Below are 18,609 nucleotides of genomic sequence, written 5' to 3'. Positions count from 1 at the left end.
TGAAACAGCTGTCTCCCCATTTGTGATTCCTAGCAACTGGTATTCAGAGACATACCGCCTGCAACACTGGAAGTAGTCATCACAGTTAGTAGCCACTGATAGCCTTATCCTCCAGGAATTTCCCCTCTGAAATCACCTTTACTCTGTTAACACACACACATTTCAAATTTTACCAACCCTTATACCAGAAATTTGAGACTTAAAACAGAACTACAACCTTTGCCCATTGCTGTAACAACCAGGTTGTGATGTGGCCACAAAAAGAAAGCAATGATAAGGCCCAGCAGGCTTTCTTAGGGAGAGCAATCTGCAGTGTTGATGCCACCACTGAGAAGCCCCTGCTCCTTTTACCCTAACCCTGCCCAAACTCCCCATGGTGGAGGGACCTGAAGCCGACAGTCCTTTAAATACCAAAACTCTCAAGGAACACAGGAAGCGGCCTTATGCCAAGTCAGACCATTGGTTCATCTAGCTCAGTACTGTCTACACTGACTGGCAGCGGCTCTCCAGGTTTTCAGTCAGGAAACTCTCTCAACCCTACCTGGAGATGCTGGGATTGAACGTGAGACATTCTGTATGCAAGGCACAGGGCTTGGAAAAGTTACTTTTTTTGAACTACAACTCCCATCAGCCCAATCCAGTGGCCATGCTGGCTGGGGCTGATGGGAGTTGTCGTTCAAAAAAGTAACTTTTCCAAGCTCTGGGCAGATGCTCTACCACTGACCTACACTCCTTCCTTGCTCTTTGTCTCTTCAAGAAACCTATCTGCATGATGCTTCTTGGAGCACAGATCTGTACATTACCCAGAAGCTGGAGCTGGCAGAGAAAAATAAGGCGATAGGGTGGCGCACTCCAGAGCGGTGGCCATGGTGGATCCAAGAGGAATTCTGCATCCTTCTCACTTGCTTTTGGGCCCACTCTGCTCCCTCCCTCTGCCTCTCTCAGGCTACAGACATTGCTCCAACGCGGAGCTCTACACCCTGCCTGGCCATTGGATGGGCAGACTTGGGATCTACTGCTAGGGACATTTGAAGCCGCCTTACACTGAGTCAGACCATTGGTCCATCTAGCTCAGCATTGTCTACACTGACTGGCAGCAGCTCTCTGGGGTTTCCGACAGGGGTCCCTCCCAGTCCTACCAAGAGATGTCAACGATTCAACCTAGGGCCTTCTACATGCAAAGTAGACACTCTACCCACTGAGCTAGGACCCTTCCCTGAAGACCTGGAGATGATGTGCAGTAAACCAGCAACAGCTTTTGCCTCCCAACTATTTAAAAACAACAACAAGAAAACAAGCTTCTCCACCTAAATCAGGGTGCTCGTATGCAGAGAGCTAACCAGGAGTGGATTTTATATGAAAGGACTGTGAGCTCAGCGCATTTTGGGTACTCCAAACAAATTCCTGGGGACAGAACATGCTCAGACGCCCCCTGTTCTTTAATCCTAACTGTGTGTCTTTCACATCTGGTTCTGGTTGGTAGATCTTGGGGTTCTAGTAAAACATAAATGGAGTGGATCCAACAAGCCTGAAGTCTTTTGTGCTTTTTCTCTGGTTCCCCCGAGTGCTGACAAGGCCTGCTCAACCCTGCCTCAGGCCCATCATTCAGTTGCCTTTTACATCTTGAATAGGGATGGGCTGATGTGATCAATGTTGGTTTCTCTCCATTTCTAATGTTTATAATCTTGAACTCAGTTCTATGCATTAGTTTGCAATTTATTTATTTGTTGAAAGTCCTCACAAAAATTGATCAGCATTTTAATGCAATTTTTATGCTACTTCTTAATGTCATTTCCCCTAACAAATACATTTTTGCCAGCAATTTGCTCTAATATGATGCATATTTTAATTGGTATTTTCATTAATACATGCATTTTGATGCAGACTTTACCCTAGTAGATGCATTTTGTAAAGATGTTACTTGACCGGAGAACTCCATTGAAAAATCCAGAGAAGTGCAAGATTTTAAGGAGGGCTGCATTTCGGCACGCCAAACAGTTTGGGAAGTGCAAATTGCATCAATTCACCCTTAAATGCAAACTAAACCGAACTGCTCCTCCATCCGAATCCTAACTAATCTGATATCCTTCTATAGGCCCAATCTACCACAGCAGTCCATCACCGCACAACAGAGGCAAAAATCACGCCTCCTGCATCTTTGCACCGTTCTTTAACATGTAAGTGCAGATTCCAGCGCGCCTCTGCTGCCATGGTGTGTGGAGCTCTCATCCATCAGCCTGCCTGCCTGCCACTTTGGGAAGTCTTGCAGGAGATCTAAGCAGAGTCGTCGTGGTGGTCTAGCCAGACATCCAAGGCAGATTGGCAACTACTCTAATTTGTCCATTCACCAATATGTTTTCCTGAAAAGGCCCATATGCTTCCCCGGAGCTCCCCATATGCTTTCAGGAAAAGGAAACAAAAATATTTTGTTAGTCGTGAGCCACTGAGCAAGATGTATTTTTGGAGATGGCGGTTGGTGGAGGGGGAGGGGGCCGGGAGGGTGGAAATCACATGCAGAACAGAGCAGTTCAAATGGGATGCTTCTGCAATGCTGTCCTGGCTGCAAGGAGCCAAAACACGCAGAAGGAAAAAGACTGGAGGCTCATGAGTGATGAAGGATACGTTTGCATGGTAGCTGCAGAAACACGGAGAACTGAATTTAGGGTTGGAAAAATGAGAAACTGAGGGAACTGAAATTGACAAACATTTCCATCCCTAGAGCCAAAACTACAGCATTGCATGTGTCTATGGACCCAGGGTCAGGGGTCTCCTCGTGAGCAAGCAATCCCTGAAACTCCTTTACCACCACCAGATGTGGTTTGGGTGTGATCTAGGAGGCCAGAGTACATAAAGTTTCTCTCTCAAGACTTCCTGTTGCTGGAAACACCACAGATCTCTGGCTTCCTGTTCCCAAACTAAGCTGCACCTTGCCTGGACTCCCTGCAACCTCCCTGACCTTGGACTGTTACCTGAGCTTGTCTCTGGATCACGTTTTGTGCCTAAACAGATTCCCTGTACTTGAACCTGGGTCCAACTGTTGGAGGCAGTGTGCTTCCAAATACCAGTTGCTGGAAACCCGCAAGAGGGGAGAGTGCTGTTACACTCAGGTCCTGCTTGCGGTCTCTCCACAGGCTTCTGGTTGGCCACTGTGAGAACAGGATGCTGGACTAGATGGGCCCCCTTTGGCCTGACCCAGCTGTAGGGCTCTCGTGATGTTCTTGTGAGCAGCTTTCTGAATGGCAGGCTGCCCAGTTCACAAAGCTTCTGTAAATAAAAAATAGTCCTTTCTGCTTGAGCAGATGAAGCCAGTGTACACAAGAGTCAACCTAGTTGGTCCATCCAGTACAGCCCTGGCTGCCCTGGCTGGAAACAGTTATCCAGGCCACCAGACAGAGACACATTCATAGTTCTGCTCCTTGAAAGCCTTTTAACTTGGGGGTAGGCAAATCTGTGGCTCTACAGAAGCTTGGTTTCTCTCATTATCTATCTATCTATCTATCTATCTATCTATCTATCTATCTATCTATCTATCTATCTATCTATCTATCTATCTATCTATCTATCTATCTATCTATCTGTCTATCTATGTATCTGTCTGTCTGTCTGTCTATCTATCTATCTATCATTATTATTATTATTATTATTATTATTATTATTATTATTATTATTATTATATCCCGCCCTTCCTCCCAGTAGGAGTCCAACATGGTGTTGCTAGACTCCAACTCCCACAGTACCCGGCCTTTGACCACGTTGGCTGAAGCTGATGGGAGCCAGAGTCCGGCAACAACAAGATCTCTCCTGCTGATTTAACTACATCCACTGGTCAATCCCTGGAAGTTTCAAAGATCTGTTAGTGATCTACAGACCCAAACAGTGCAATAAGGGCCCTTTTCTCATACTAGTCCCAGAGGGTGTGTCCATCCATCCTATTCTGGTATGGTCTGCCTCCCACCGGTTTCCTCTACCCTAGTCTTTCATGAGAAGGATGACCTAGCTACCTTCCAGTGGTACAAAATGTCTTCCTGAGAGTGTGGCCTTGAAGAAGGTGGCTGAACAGCAACTCCCAAAGAAACTCTCATTGGACCCTGAGAATAATCTAGACTTTTGGACAGTCACTTAAATCCCCTTCCTAAGCAAGGTGCTTGAGCAGGTAGCTGCTATGTGACTCCAGATACCTGAGGACAACAGTAACCATCTAGATCCATTTTAGTCTGGCTACAGGCCCAGGTGTGATGCTGAAACTTCAATTGCCCTGATGGATGGCTTGCACTGAGCAAAGGAAAGGGAGGGGGGAAAGTGTGTTCCTGCTAATTCTCCAGGATCTTCAGTAGCTTTTGGTGCCATTGAACATGGCGTATGTCTGGACTGGTTGGCCAGGATGGGAGCTGGTGGCAGCAAGCTCAGTGGTTGTCCCTAGCTCAGCTCCAGAAGGTGGTTCTGGGAGGCCATTAATCTGCATGGTTGCATTTAAGTGACTGGGTTCGGCAGGACTCTTCTGTCTGCTGTGCTTTTCAATATCTACACATAGTCAGTGAGAGAAGCCATTCAGAGACTTGAAGTGAGACGTCATCAACAAGCTGATGATGCCCAGCTCTGGCTATCGCTGTCCCCTATCCCCATTTCCGTCAGAATCAGGTGAAATGGTGAAGGTGCTGAAAAGGCTCCTGAGGGGTCAGAAACAGACTGCATGAGGGTCAATAAATCGAATCTAGATGGATGTTTGCTTGGCGATGTTCTACGGCAAGCACAGACCTCCACAGCAAGGCACTCTAGCTGAATGCCTTATATACCAGCAGCAGTTCTGTCCCAATTGCAAGATCCACCTTCAGTGAAACGTACTTCTTCAGTTACACAGCAACACATTAAGCTGCCTTATACTGAGACAGACCATCGATCCATCTAGCTCAGTACTGTCTACACTGACTGGCAGCGGCTCTCCAGGGAGTAAGACAGGGGTCTCTCCCAGCCGTACCTGGAGAAGCCATTGGGGATTGAACCTGCATGCAAAGCAGATGCTCTACCACTGAGCTGTGGCTCTTCCCCAGTCCACTCCAGCACTCTTTTACTCTGACAGTGGGATTGCCTCTGGCTGTACCGGGGCTTCTGCAGGGAAGTCTTCTGAGTTAGAGGATGGCAATGCAGCGTCCTTGGGTCTGCAGAGGCATTGGCTCTATACGCTTGTCTAGCAGAAATGGTTCTGGGGCTGGCCTTGCAGACAATGCCTCGTCTGACTCCTAGTCCTCAATGTCATTCCCTGAAGGAGGGGGATCCGGCCCCAGGGTCATGACAGGCGGGTGACATGGCAGGAGGGGTTCCATTTCTTCTGGAAGGGGTTGCACTTCCTCTTCCTAATCTGATTTGCAGTGCTATTAAATCTGTCCCTCTCTTTGAATGCCCAAGTGGCCTCAGAGACATGAAGCATCGTCGACCATTTTAAGCAGGTGTGTCAACTGCAACCCTCGGAGACAGAGGTAGGCCAGCCATGATCCATGCCCTAGTAATACAACAAACTTGATTACTGCAATGCTATGTACATTGGGCTGCCCTTGAAGACATGTCGGGAACATCTACTGGTTGAAACACGAGCAGCTAAGTGAGTTACGAGAGTCATGTCTCTCCATAGGAAAACAAAAGACAGCTTTATTGGTTTCCTTTGTGTTTCCAAGTATAGCTCAATGTTAAGCTTGTGGCCATTCTATGCCCTGTTCCTACACAAAGCTGCCAGTAGGCTTCCTCACACATTACACCCACCACAGGTACCTGCTGTCATTACACACAAAGAACTTGGTTGATTCAACTGTCATGTACTCAGATTGCACTCTCGTATAATGTTACAGTACATGCGCTTTGAAATTGTCTGGTTGGGCCCTATTCCACGTTTACCCATCTGCTGAGGTTAGGCAAGTGGAAACTTGGAAACAGGCCTTTTTTTGTGGTGGCTCCACATCTGAGGAATGCCCTCCCAAGGTCCATGCCCCCTGTACCTATCCTCTTGAGTTTCTAGTGCCAAGCAAAATGAGTTTCATTTCCAGAAGCATTTTTTAAATGCTTCTTGTTTCATTGCTGTTGCTTCTAGATTTCAACCAGGCCGTTTCATTGCTGCCACATTGCTTTTAGTCCTCTTTGATCCTACTTTTATCTTTGTTTATGATTCACTGATTTATGTTGAGCTTTATGCTCCTATTTTTATTTGCAAGCAGGCTCAGAACATTTATGAAGAGGCAGAGGATTTAAATAAAATAAGGCAGCTTCTGCCTGCAATTTCCAGTGAAGATTCTTAGCTTTTAAGACAGCCTTCCACAAGCTGGTGCCCTCCAGATGCCTTGGACTACAACTCCCATCACCGCAGCAACAAGACATCTGGAAGGCACCAGGTTGGGAAAGGTGATGTAGCCAACATAAGGGTCATTACAAAAAACACAAAGAAAGGACAGAAGCAACTGACACGACAACAGGCCATTGCTATCGGTGGCTACTTCATTCGTACCTGGCCCAGAGCTGGCTTCGAGAGAGCAAAATTATCAAAAGCAACAGAGCCATTTAAAAGCGTCTGTATCCCGGCAACTAGGAAGAGCAGGCCTTGAACCAGATTCTGACGCACTATTTTTAATTCCCTGCCTGCCTCTCTCCATCTCGCCCTTTATTAACGTCCACAACTGTTTGTGGTAAACAGGATGCTGAAATCCCACCTGACATTCTTCGTGATCTGCAGGCCGGAAAGGAAGAAGAGAGGGGTGGCAGGAGCTCAGGGTCATTTGAAAGAGAAAGGATAATAAGACAGCTTGCCCAGCCAGGCCCAAAACATCAAGGTGGCGCAAATGACACCCATCTATTAGAATGGAACTGAGTCCAACAAAAGGTTACCCTGCACAGCATCCTGGCTGTTTCAAGGAACTCCTGGTGCAACTTCCTGGTGGATCGTGCTCTGTGGATCAGATCTGCCCCTTCCATCCTTCATCTCCCACCTGAGCCAGCCTCCTCATCCCATGACACGTAGGGACCACACTGGCTCTAACCCCAGCTAATTCAAAATGTGTGGAATGTCAGATTTAACCTTGCAAACATATGCACCTTTACCTGGGAGTAGGGATGAAAATATCTGTTAGTTTGGGCTCTCTCAGTTTTTCATTTTTCCAATCTTAAATTCAGTTTTCCACATTTCTGCAGCAATTTGCATTTTATAAAAAAAATCCTCAGGAAAATTCTTCAGCATTTTAGTGTGAATTTCTCTTAATAAATACATTTTTGTATGTTATTTTGACGACTTCACATGTTTGCAGGCAATTACTGTTAATATAATGCATTTTTGTAAGTTATTTTTACTAATATATTCATTTTATGCACACTGTCCCCTAATATATACATTTTGGTAAACATTATTTGGTTAGAGAACTGCATTGCAAAATTCGGATAAGTGCGGATATTGAAGGATGGTTTTGTTTTGGTTCTCATATTGTTTCAGAAAGTGTGAATTTCATAGATTCGGCTTGAAATGAGAACTGAATCAAATTGCCCCCATCCCTACCTGGAAGTAAGCCTACTGAGCACTGTGGGACTTACTTTCAAGTAAACATGCAACAGACTGCACTGCATGTCTGCCAGACCTCTTTTTGCTCTGCCTGCAAAGAGCCCCGTCAAGCTAAGACAATGAGCTGCTGCATTTTCAATTCAAGCACAAATTATGTATCAGTCAAATTCCTATAGTGCTTTGCAGCATGCACCACATTTCACATTTCTTACCTTGAGAGCAAATTAATTCAAATTAATCAGAGAAATTCCCTATTCGCTCCCACACACACACACACTTCTAACACGACTCGGCCTCCAGGACCATTTTGTTTCCCGCAGACAAATTGACCACTTACTTCCCTGGAATAACCCAAACAGCTTATCAATATCCTGCTGCTGGCAGTTTCCTCCATGCTGTTAAAACATCCTTGAAATCACTGTGATATCACCACAGGTTATATGCTGCATCCTCTATTGCAGGAATAAGGAAACTTTTTCATCCCAAGGGCCACATTAACTCATGGCCAACCTATCGGGCATGCATGCCACTGATGGGTGGGACCAGGGGCACATGGAGGCAGAAGATGGATACAGTTCATACCTTTGTACAGCCGGCTACAGTTTCAGCCACACAAAAGTTGGAGTTTTCTACACATGCACAGACCCATGTGCACACTGTCCTTTATCCAGGCATCATCACAGTTAAATAAATACACATTCTAGCCAGGGACAAGCACTCAAGGAAGTCAGGGCCTGTGAGAAGTGTGGGATGGGAGGGAAGAGTCCCGAGGGGCAGAAATAGAGGTCTGGAGGTGCCTTACCCCTGCACGATTGGCTAAAAAGTGGGATTAAACATCCACGACATAATGACGGTACATTTGCATAACACTGAAAAGTCTGAGCTACAGTCCAGGAAATCTCATAAACTTACTGAGTGGCTTTAGACAAAGTGCTCTCTCTCTGCCTCACCGACCCAAACCCCCAGATGCAAATCATGGGGAAATACTACTGACCTACCTCACAGGGTTCTTGCACAGATGACAAGATAGCGTACTTGAAAAAGCTGAGACACCCAGCAATGCCATAGAAACCCAGCTGCGACTACAGAAACTGCATTTTAAAAACTCCATTTCACAACCAAAAGTCCTTGAACTGATAGGAGCCAAGAGAATCGAGGGCAAATCCAGATCACCAAGTGTCCATCAAGGATCATATTCCATATAAAGGCCCTCACATGTATTACAGCATTTGCACAGAACTGCTTTGCTTTACAGTAGCCTTTCCCAACTTGTTGCCTTCCGGATGTTTTGGACTACCACAGCTGGCTGGGGCTGATGAGAGTTATAGTCCAAAACACCTGGAAAGCAACATATTGGTAAAGGCTGTTTCCTGCCGTACCAAATTTTGTCACCTGCCTCTGGTGTGGCAACAGGAAAAGGAATATTTAAATCTACCAAATGCATAAATACATCCTAGTATAATAATCAATAAACAATATTCAATCAAGTCCCCATTTTTAAAGAAAAGAGCAATAAACCCCAACATATATTTGCCATGTCTCTTGAAGCAACACCCAGAGCTTGGAAAAGTTGCTTTTTTGAACTACAACTCCCATCAGCCCAATCCAGTGGCCATACTGGCTGGGGCTGATGGGAGCTGTAGTTCAAAATAGTAACTTTTCCAAGCTCTGGCAACACCATACCATGATTAGGGCAACTCCACTCAAAAAAGGCCACTCGGGGCAACAGATGTGCCCAGTTGTTTTCGCAGGTACCCCAATGGCTCACTTCACTTCTCACCTCAGTATACAAGGGTCTTGCTCCAGGAGGGCCAAAGTTAACCGGCAGTTCTTGAGTGTATCTGAGGGTAGAAGCACATTCAAATATTGCCACATTAAGATCATGTCCTCAGTGCCATATAAGGGTTCTTTGTTGACTCTGGAAAATTAATATTCATCTTCTCTTCCAACCCCCACTTGCCAAATTCCCCAACACACCAAATGACAAAGTGTTTACCTAGGTGCTTTCTAATTTTATTTTATTTTTTGTATCTCAGTCACCTAACAGAAAACAGGGCAAATATTTCAGACACTGATTTGAAGTGAGAACTTCAGGGCTGCAGAGAATACAGGGAGCTGCTTTAAACCAGATCAGATCTGATGTTTAGTTCTGTAAGTTGCTTTTGAGTTTTTTTGTGAAAAAAATGGTTAATAAATAAATCGGGAATGAGGGACCTTTTTGGCTTATCAGGATCTGCCTTGCTGGCCAAATTTGACAGGTGGACAGAGCCACTCACCTGTCAAAATCTGTTCCCTTTTAAGTCTCTGAGATCATGGACTTAAATGGAAAGTGGGGAGACTTGCAAACATCCTCTCCCAAGCCTCCTTGTGCTTCCCTTTTAAGTCTCTGTGAGTGGAGACTTAAATGGGGGGAGGGGAAAGAGAGACTTGCAAAAGGCTTTAAGACAGCCCCTGAGCTCACATTGGAGCAAACAGGAGTGCAGTAGCTGTTTGAAAGCCTTTGCAAAAGCCTTTTTGAAAAAGCTCTTGCATGCAAGCTGCTTCAAAAGGCATTTTGCACAAGACTTTAATCCCCATTCATCAGCGAATAAGTGGATATTAAATCCTGCTGACTGGGCTGAGTGAAAGGTTCATCACCCCTGAAATAAATCATCACCACCATCTATCTAGGCCTGGTGCCGCCTACTGTGACTGGAAGCAGCTCTTCAAGGTTCTTTCCCCATCACTTACTAAGTGGTCCTTTGGACCACTGCAGGTGGATTGCAGATGCCAATGACTGAACCTGGGACTTCTTGCATGGAAAGCAGACATTCTACCCCTGAGCTCTGCTCCCTCCCTTCATGGTCCCTCTCCAGGGACCATGGGGATTAGGGACCATAGATCAACCAATCAGAGCAGGTGTAGAGAACCTTGGCTCTTCAGTTGTTGCTGAACTACAGCTCCCATCTTTCCTAGCCATTAGCCACGCCTGCTGAGGATGATGGGAGTTGTAGTTCAGCAATGTCTGGAGGGCCACAGAGGCTCGCCGTGCCTGAATTGGAGACTAGGCTACCCACATAGGCCCCTCTGCAGATGCCAATTCAAAATATCTAGAGGTGAGGAACATAGGTGAGGGCCAGGAAGTGCCACTGAGACCCTTCCTTTTGCATTCATACATCTCACCCCAGTTCAACAATCTGGACAGGGCTAGGCAGTGGGCATGCAAATCAAAGGTATGGATCATGTAATTATGGAAAATGCAAAGAGATGTTTTCAACATATTGCAAGCCAGGCATTGGGAACCTATGGCCTTCCAGATGTTGTTGGAATACATCTCCCATCATCCCTGACCATTGCCAATAGTGGCTGGGGCTGATGGGAGCTAGAGGCCGGTATCATCTGGAGGAGACCACACTGACTATCTAGGAGATAGAAACTGAGAAGATACTTAAATTATCAACATTATCATCATTATCATCATCAAAGAGACAAAGAAAATAAACTGTGACAATTGCTTTGCAAGAGGCGAAAGAATACCAAGGATGTGGAAAGGTCTGATCTCTCCTCACTATTAAATTTTTGGTCCTTCCAGAAACACCATGGGGGGGGGGAGAAGGCTGCGTTCAGAGAACACGTGGCATTTTCCTAACACCACCTCTCTCCCCCTCCCCTCAATGCAGCAGTCAATTTCCACGCCACGAAATCCTGCTCGAGCAAATGTGCGACTAAACCCCTTGTTACAATTCTAAATATACCCCAGTTGTCAAGACAACAAAGGGGAGACTGACGGGTCTCGTACACGTCCTGTTTCTGTTTAATTGTCAGCATTTCAAGACTGACTCAGAAGAAAATGCTGCCGGAGATGTCTTATTGTCATGGCTACCGCTGGCTTCAGCTACACGTGTTTTTAAGTTGCCAAACGAGACCACTGGCCAATACACAAGGATAAGGGCGGACAGATGGACAGAGGGATGCTCTTGGGTTATGGCAGCAGGTGTTGCTAAATGCTAAAGCTGGGGGAAGAGTGGGGGGCTCTTGAAGGCCCCAAAAGCAAAGGGAAGTGGCATCAAAATAGCTTGGGTTTAGAGACTATACCCTTGTAAGGCTTGGAAACTGCAGGAGAGGAGAGTGCTGTTGCACTTATTTATTTAATATTTGATTTATATCCTGCCCTTCCTCCCAGTAGGAGCCCAGGGTGACCCTTGCAGGTGGGGAGAGTGCTGTTGCACTTATGCACTTCTTGTAGCATCTGGTTGGCCACTGTGAGAACTCTATTTTTTTATGAATTCTAGCTTGCCCAGAGACCATTTCAAGATCGATGCCAGTGAAACCAAGATGGAGCTCAGTGGTCCCAGGTTCAATCCCTGGCTTCTCTAGGCAGGGCTGGGAGAGACTCTTGCCTGAAATCCTGCACAGCTGCTGCCAGTCAGTGCAGACAATACTGAGCTAGATGGATGAAGGGGTATGACTCAGTATAAAACAGCTTCCTGTGTTCCTATGGAAAAGGAAGCCTTCCTCTCCACCACCCCTGTGACTGCATCATTGCTCCCAGACAGCTTTGTTCTAGCTGGCAAAGTTGTGGTCAGCGGCCCAGCAGACCACCCAGAAGATGAACCATCTGTAACCCACTGTGGCTTCTTTGCCTTTGCTCATCGCTATGAGGACAGAGCAATCCAAAGCCTCGTTCTCACTGGGGTGGTCAACCTGTGTCTGGTCTGCATTGTAATTATTATTAGTATTATAATTTATTTATACCCCGCATTTCGGCCAAAGGCCCTCAAGGCGGCTTACAAAAAACACAAATATAAAAATACAATATAAAATACATCAATAAAACAATACAATTTACAAAATACAATTTACAAAAGTTAAATAACTGCTCTTAGGCTAACAATGTAAAATGCACGACACGAGGGAAAAGGGACAGGGAAGAACAAGGGGAAAAGCACGCTCAGGCACCGGTTCTTAAATTACAGTTTAAGAACTGTCTGTAGGGGTCTTACCTACTGGAATGCTGGATCAGGCCAAAGGCCCATGGAATCCAGCATTCTGTTCTCACCATAGCCAACCAAATACATACGGGAAGCCCTAATGCAGGACACTGAGATCAACAGGGCTCCCCTCTCTTGTGATTACCAGCAACTGGCATGCAGAAGCATATCGCTTCCAACAGTGCAGGCAGAACCCAGCCGTCGTGGCTAGTAGCCATTTGTAGTCTTATCGTCCATGAACATATCTAATCTCTTTTTGAAGCCATCCATGTTGGTAGCCATCAAGGCCTCTTGTGGAAGAGAATCCCATAGTTTAACTGAAGAAGTATTTTCTTTCCTCTATCCTGAATCTTGCAATGTTCAGCTGTTCCGGATGTCTCCTTGTTCTAGCATTAGGAGAGACATAGGGGGGAAGGTGGGGGGAAGGAACGGTATTGCAAGGGGTGATCAAATGGGCATTGCAAAGGGGTGATTCCAGAATTGGCAGGTCTGCCATCAAAGGCTACCTCCTTCCTTTTTGGACATAATTTGCCGTTCAGTCGTAGACGCTATAAGACTAACCCTGCAGAGATAAATGGCTCTTGCTAGAGGCCACATTCTTCTTCTCTTTTCTCTCAGAGCATGATGTTTTCAGAGCAGTTATCCATAACAGCTATTTACTTGGTAAAAGTTCCTTGAAAGAGCCAGAAATAAAGCAAAGTGTGCAAATAAGATAAGGCTCTTCCTTTGCGGGGAAGGGGAGGAAAAGATACTGGTGGCGCCTTGATAGTCCTTCCTCCTCATCTCTTCTCAGGCTCCGAAGCACAAACCCAGGGAGAGAATTATTTATCTATCTGGGAGACCAGGGTTCGAATCCCCCCATAGCCATGAAGCTCACTGGGTGACCTTGGCCCAGTCACTGCCTCTCAGACTCAGAGGGAGGCAATGGTAAACCCCCTCTGAATACCGCTTACCATGAAAACCCTATTCGTAGGGTCGCCATAAGTCGGGATCGACTTGAAGGCAGTCCATCTCCATTTCATAAATAAATCAAAGGTGTCTGTGAAGGGTAAAAAAACTACTGGCATTCACATATGTCTTCACTGATGGACCAACTTTCTTCATGAGGGCTGCTCCTTTTTAAGACACTGCTGAGTATTATGGGATGGGGCACCCCAGGATTACAGCAAATGGGAAGGTGCTGTAACTGAATTGAAATGCTTTGTGCCTAGAAGGCTACAGGTTCGGCCCCTGGCATCTCCAGTGTTTTTTCTTTAAGTAACCCAAGTAACTGAGCCAAGCAAGGGCCTCTCTCTACCTGAAAATGTGGAGAGGGCTGTGACTCAGTGTTAGAGCATCTGTTTGCTTGCCAAGAGTCTCAGGCGCAATCCTTGACAGCATCTCCAGGTAAGGCTGTGAATGTACAGCTTGGGACCAGGATACCTGAAAGATCTTCCCCAATCAAACACTGCGCTCTGCAGGTGAGGGCTGTGATGTTCCTATATTAATGTATATATGGTAAGTGTTAGTTGTTTAGAAGATACATGGTAAGTGGAGTGAAAGAGGGGGAGTGAATGGGCAGTAGAATGTGAGATGATTGGCTGAGTGTTTAAAATGGCTGAATGTATAAAAGGAAGAGTGAGAGTGGAATCTGGGGGGGGAGAAGAGAAAGAGTGGATTGCTTGGTGGGGTTTGAGAGAGTTGTTTGCCAGGAGAGAGTGGAGAAGGAGGGGGGTGGAGTTCGGATTAGTATTGAGTAAAACCATATGCTTATGTGCCTTAAGAAGAAATCTTGTTAATCTTGTTAGCTTTGTTATCTGTAATAAATACTTAATTTGGTTTACCAAAGGCCTGATCCTTGGCTGGGGTTTCACAGACCAGAAGGGAGGGTAAGGTAATGACCAAGGCTGAAGGGAAACTGTAACAAATGGTGGCAGCGGTGAAGAGAATAACAATACCAGTATTCAGAGTCTCTGGGAATACTAGTATTGGGACGTTACTGGTGGTTGCCTAGCAGGGGGATCTGTTGAGATCTGTGCTAGAGCGGGGAGAGAAACCGTAAGAGAGAGCGGTCCGGACTGGTGGAGTCCCTGGTGGTGCCTAGTGACAGGCAGTAACCACGAGCAGGTATACCATCTTATCAGGAGGTCTGTTATGCACAACATAGAAAACAGACCTTTAGTGTAGTGGCACCTACGCTGTGGAATTCCCTCCCCTTAAATATTAGACAGGCACCGTCTCTGTTATCTTTTCAGCGCCTATTGAAGACCTTCCTCTTTCAACAAGCCTTTTAAGTAGAGACCTTATCCCAGTCTGCATCTGTGTTAGACTTGCTTTTTAATATAATTTTAAACCTTCTTTTTTGTAACATTTTAAAAGTTTTCTTTAAAAAATGTTTTTAAAGATTTTTTTGTATGTTTTTAATGGTTGTTGTGTTTTAATATATTTTGAAGTCTGTTCTTATGATGTTTTAAAGCGTTTTTAGTGCTTCTGTTTGCCACCCTGGGCTCCTACATAAATAAATGTCCCTGTTTGAAGCACTGGGGAGCTGCTGCTCTGCCATCCCTGGCTGGCTGGCTGGCTGCTATGAGATCAGGATATAGGACTAGATAAGCCTCTGGCTTGATCCAGCAGGGATGTGCGTCTGTCTGTATGCATAAAAGTATTTATACACCACTCTCTCATAAAATATCAAGGCGGTGTACAGCAACATACAAGCATTTTTAAAACCATTTAAATGATTTGAAACGAATGCGGATGAAAGTTAAAGAGGAAAGCACAAAAGCAGGACTACAGCTGAACGTCAAAAAGACTAAAGTAATGACAACAGAAGATTTATGTAACTTTACAGTTGACAATGAGGGCATTGAACTTGTCAAGGATTATCAATACCTCGGCACAGTCATTAACCAAAATGGAAGCAATAGTCAAGAAATCAAAAGGCTAGGACTGGGGAGGGCAGCTGTGAGAGAACTAGAAAATGTCATCAAATGCAATGATGTATCACTGAATACCAAAGTCAGGATCATTCAGACCAAGGTATTCCCGATCTCTATGTATGGATGTGAAAATTGGACAGTGAAAAAGGCGGATAAGAGAAAAATCAACTCATTTGAACTGTGGTGCTGGAGGAGAGCTTTGGGTATACCATGGACTGCGAAAAAGATAAGTAATTGGTTGTTAGAACAAATTAAACCAGAACTGTCACTAGAAGCTAAAATGATGAAACTGAGGTTGTCATACTTTGGGCACATAATGAGAAGACATGATTCATTAGAAAGGATAATAATGCTGGGGAAAACAGAAGGGAGTAGAAAAAGAGGAAGGCCAAACAAGAGATGGATTGATTCCACAAAGCAAGTCACAGACCTGAACTTACAAGATCTGAACAGGGTGGTTTACGACAGATGCTCTTTGAGGTCGCTGATTCATAGGGTCACCATAAGTCGTGATCGACTTGAAGACACATAACAACAACAAACAATCCTTGTTTCATGATTGCATTGTCTTTATTTGTTTTCATAACTGTATATATTCTATTCCTGTAACCCACCCTGGGATCTTATGGCTAAGGGCAGGAAAGAAATTAAAGAAATAAATAGGCAACTGTCATACCGTAGAGCCAGTGGTAGAATTGTAAGAGATAACGAAAGGTGCAGGGTCCAGAATTTTGGCTGGCATCCCCCCACCTCCCGGTCTCAGCAACATTAAATCTTCCCGAGGTTAAACCTCTGCATCATTTTGAGTTGGCCTTTGATGATGACTAAGGGGGGGGAAATCCAAGATGCAATTTTCACTCCTTCCTCGCAGGCTGACTTGAAACACAGCTCTATGTATTTATAGTTAGTTTCCTTATCTCCTGTCTGTTTAATAACTTTCTGAATCACAGTCATCAAAGCAGAGCAAAATTCCCATTCTCTACAAACCTGCTCAAGTCACAGGTATCTTGCCTTCTTTGGTAGTAGTCGGTGGTGTTATTTATTTAGTTAAATTTGTATACCATTTCATTACAATTGTCTTTAAGCAGTGCACATGTTCAAACACACTAGCATTTATTTTCTCACTCTGAAACATTCTCTTAGGTCAGGCCTGCACTGCTTAAGACTTATGGAATGACAGAAGCCCATTACAGACCCCTGGAAATCAAAATACTAGGAGTGTGCATCAATTCTGGGAGGAAGGATGAATAATGAGGCAAACTGGTGTGATTTGGGGGTCTTTCTTTTCCTCCCAAGTTAAAAGCCCAATGTCAAAACCAGCACCACGAAGTAAGACTGGGGCTCCAACAAGGTATTGTGTCACTCTGTTGTTTCTATACTTCTCTAAACCTTATAGTTCTATGTTTACTTTTACCTCTGTTTCTCTAGGTCCATGGCATTTGCAAGAAGTGAAGCTGTCCAAACTATTGCTCACAGAGCACTGAAGAGCTCGGGATAGGTTTTTTTTTGTTAAAACACAGCAGCAGACAGTTTTTTTTTTGAAGTTAATTTTTAAAAAAAGAAATCTTACATAGCTCTACTTTTAACAAAATTAATAAATAAATAAAACACCAAAGCTCTTCAGAGCTCAACAGGCAAGATTTTGTACAGCCTCACTATCAAAGAATACAACAAGCATCAGAAAGGAAAGCCAGTGTGAAACTCTGTAACTTTTTTAAAACCTGTAAGCAAGAATACACACTACTCAGTCACCTCTTAGTTATTTTAAAAGTAAGAAAGAGCAAGAAGACAAACCCCACCCCAAAAGTGACTATGGAAGAAAGTGAATCCTGTTTACTTTCCCCACAAGAAGCCCCTGGATCTATTTGTCTGCAATTTGGCAGCTTTAATCCACTCTGGAGGAGCTCTCGTGCCTGCAAATTTCATCCACTTTGGCCAAAATCATAAAAATGCCATTTTTACATTCCCCAGAGTTCTGTGTTTTTTCTTTCAGAGTAGCTCACAATCCACCACACAGACTGAAGTGGAGAGAGCACAGAGTGACTCAGAAACAGACTGGAACTTTTTAAAAAAGCAGAGATGCCCCCCACACACACACACACTACAAAATACCTTCTCTTTGTAGGCAGAACTAAAGCTTTCCAAAGTCAGTTGAAAGTGGATGGGGAAATGCCCCTGTCACTATGCTCCTCCTCCTCTCTGGATTCTAAGGTGCGCTGTGGTCTATTGAGCAAAATACCTGTGTTCTAGACTCCGCCAGTTGTATAAATAGCCGGGAGAGTGAAAGCTGTGTGTGCCTTTGCCACCAAAAAACACCTTGATAATCAGCAAAGAATATTTAACCATTTCTGCTCTCGTGCCAATTGGTGACAATTACATTGAGCATATGCCATCAATCATGTAACAGAGTGTAAAAGGCTTAGAAGATAAAAGAATTCTAAACAATGCTTTGAAGACACATGGTGAAAATCTTCTGCTGAAGTTATGAATGTCCAGCTCTATATGCAATTTGGAAGGAAGACCATGAAGTAATCAGATGCAAGTTACCCTGAGCTCTTGGGAATTACTACTACTACTACTACTATTACTACTACTACTACTACTACTATCCCACCCTTCCTCCCAGAGCAGCGAACACAAAAGAGAGAAGACAAATAAAACATCTAAAAACAGTTCCACTACAGATGCAAACTGGGGAAGATCTCTCTCTGCTTAAAGGCTTGTTGAAATAGGAAGGTCTTATGTAGGCACCAAAAAGAAAACAGAGATTTAACAGGAGAGAATTCCAAAAGGTAGTGATGATAGGGTAACAAAGAACTGCATAAATTTACAATTTATTGAAAACATTTTTAGGACTAACAGGATGACTGACAAATGCCAGTGATAAGACAGCCCCAGCACTGAGGCTTAAAATCTAAAAGATTCGAAAATCTAAAATCTGATGACGGCTAGAGCACAAGTGGAAAAAGAAGTGCTGTGAGGCTGATCAGGCACGAGAAAAACATCATAACCGTGCCTACTGTGTGGTGGTGAGGGCGGCAAAGAAGGCTCACTTCTCTGCCACCGTCATATCCTCAAGCAGCTGTCCAGTGGAGCTTTTCTGTATCGTCAGGGATCTGTTGACATCAACATTCGTAGCAGCCTTGATGCCCCATCCACATCTACCCAATGAGGTGTCCAGTGCAACGTC

The 18,609-nt window shown here is 44.7% G+C and overlaps 1 protein-coding gene across 3 annotated transcripts in view; it reads right to left on the bottom strand.

The window, feature by feature from the left end:
* LPP (LIM domain containing preferred translocation partner in lipoma) overlaps positions 1–18,609 on the bottom strand; it is a 226,376-nt gene that overhangs the window by 121,581 nt on the left and 86,186 nt on the right. For all 3 annotated transcript variants that reach the window (XM_061637614.1, XM_061637615.1, XM_061637616.1), the window contains one exon: positions 9,312–9,372. The gene's annotated coding sequence lies outside the window, so the exon portion shown is untranslated. The remainder of the gene's footprint in view (positions 1–9,311; positions 9,373–18,609) is intronic.

This window comes from Rhineura floridana, chromosome 7 (assembly GCF_030035675.1).
Source record: "Rhineura floridana isolate rRhiFlo1 chromosome 7, rRhiFlo1.hap2, whole genome shotgun sequence".
NCBI classification, from domain to species: Eukaryota; Metazoa; Chordata; class Lepidosauria; order Squamata; family Rhineuridae; genus Rhineura; species Rhineura floridana.
This window is presented reverse-complemented; position numbering and strand designations above follow the sequence as displayed.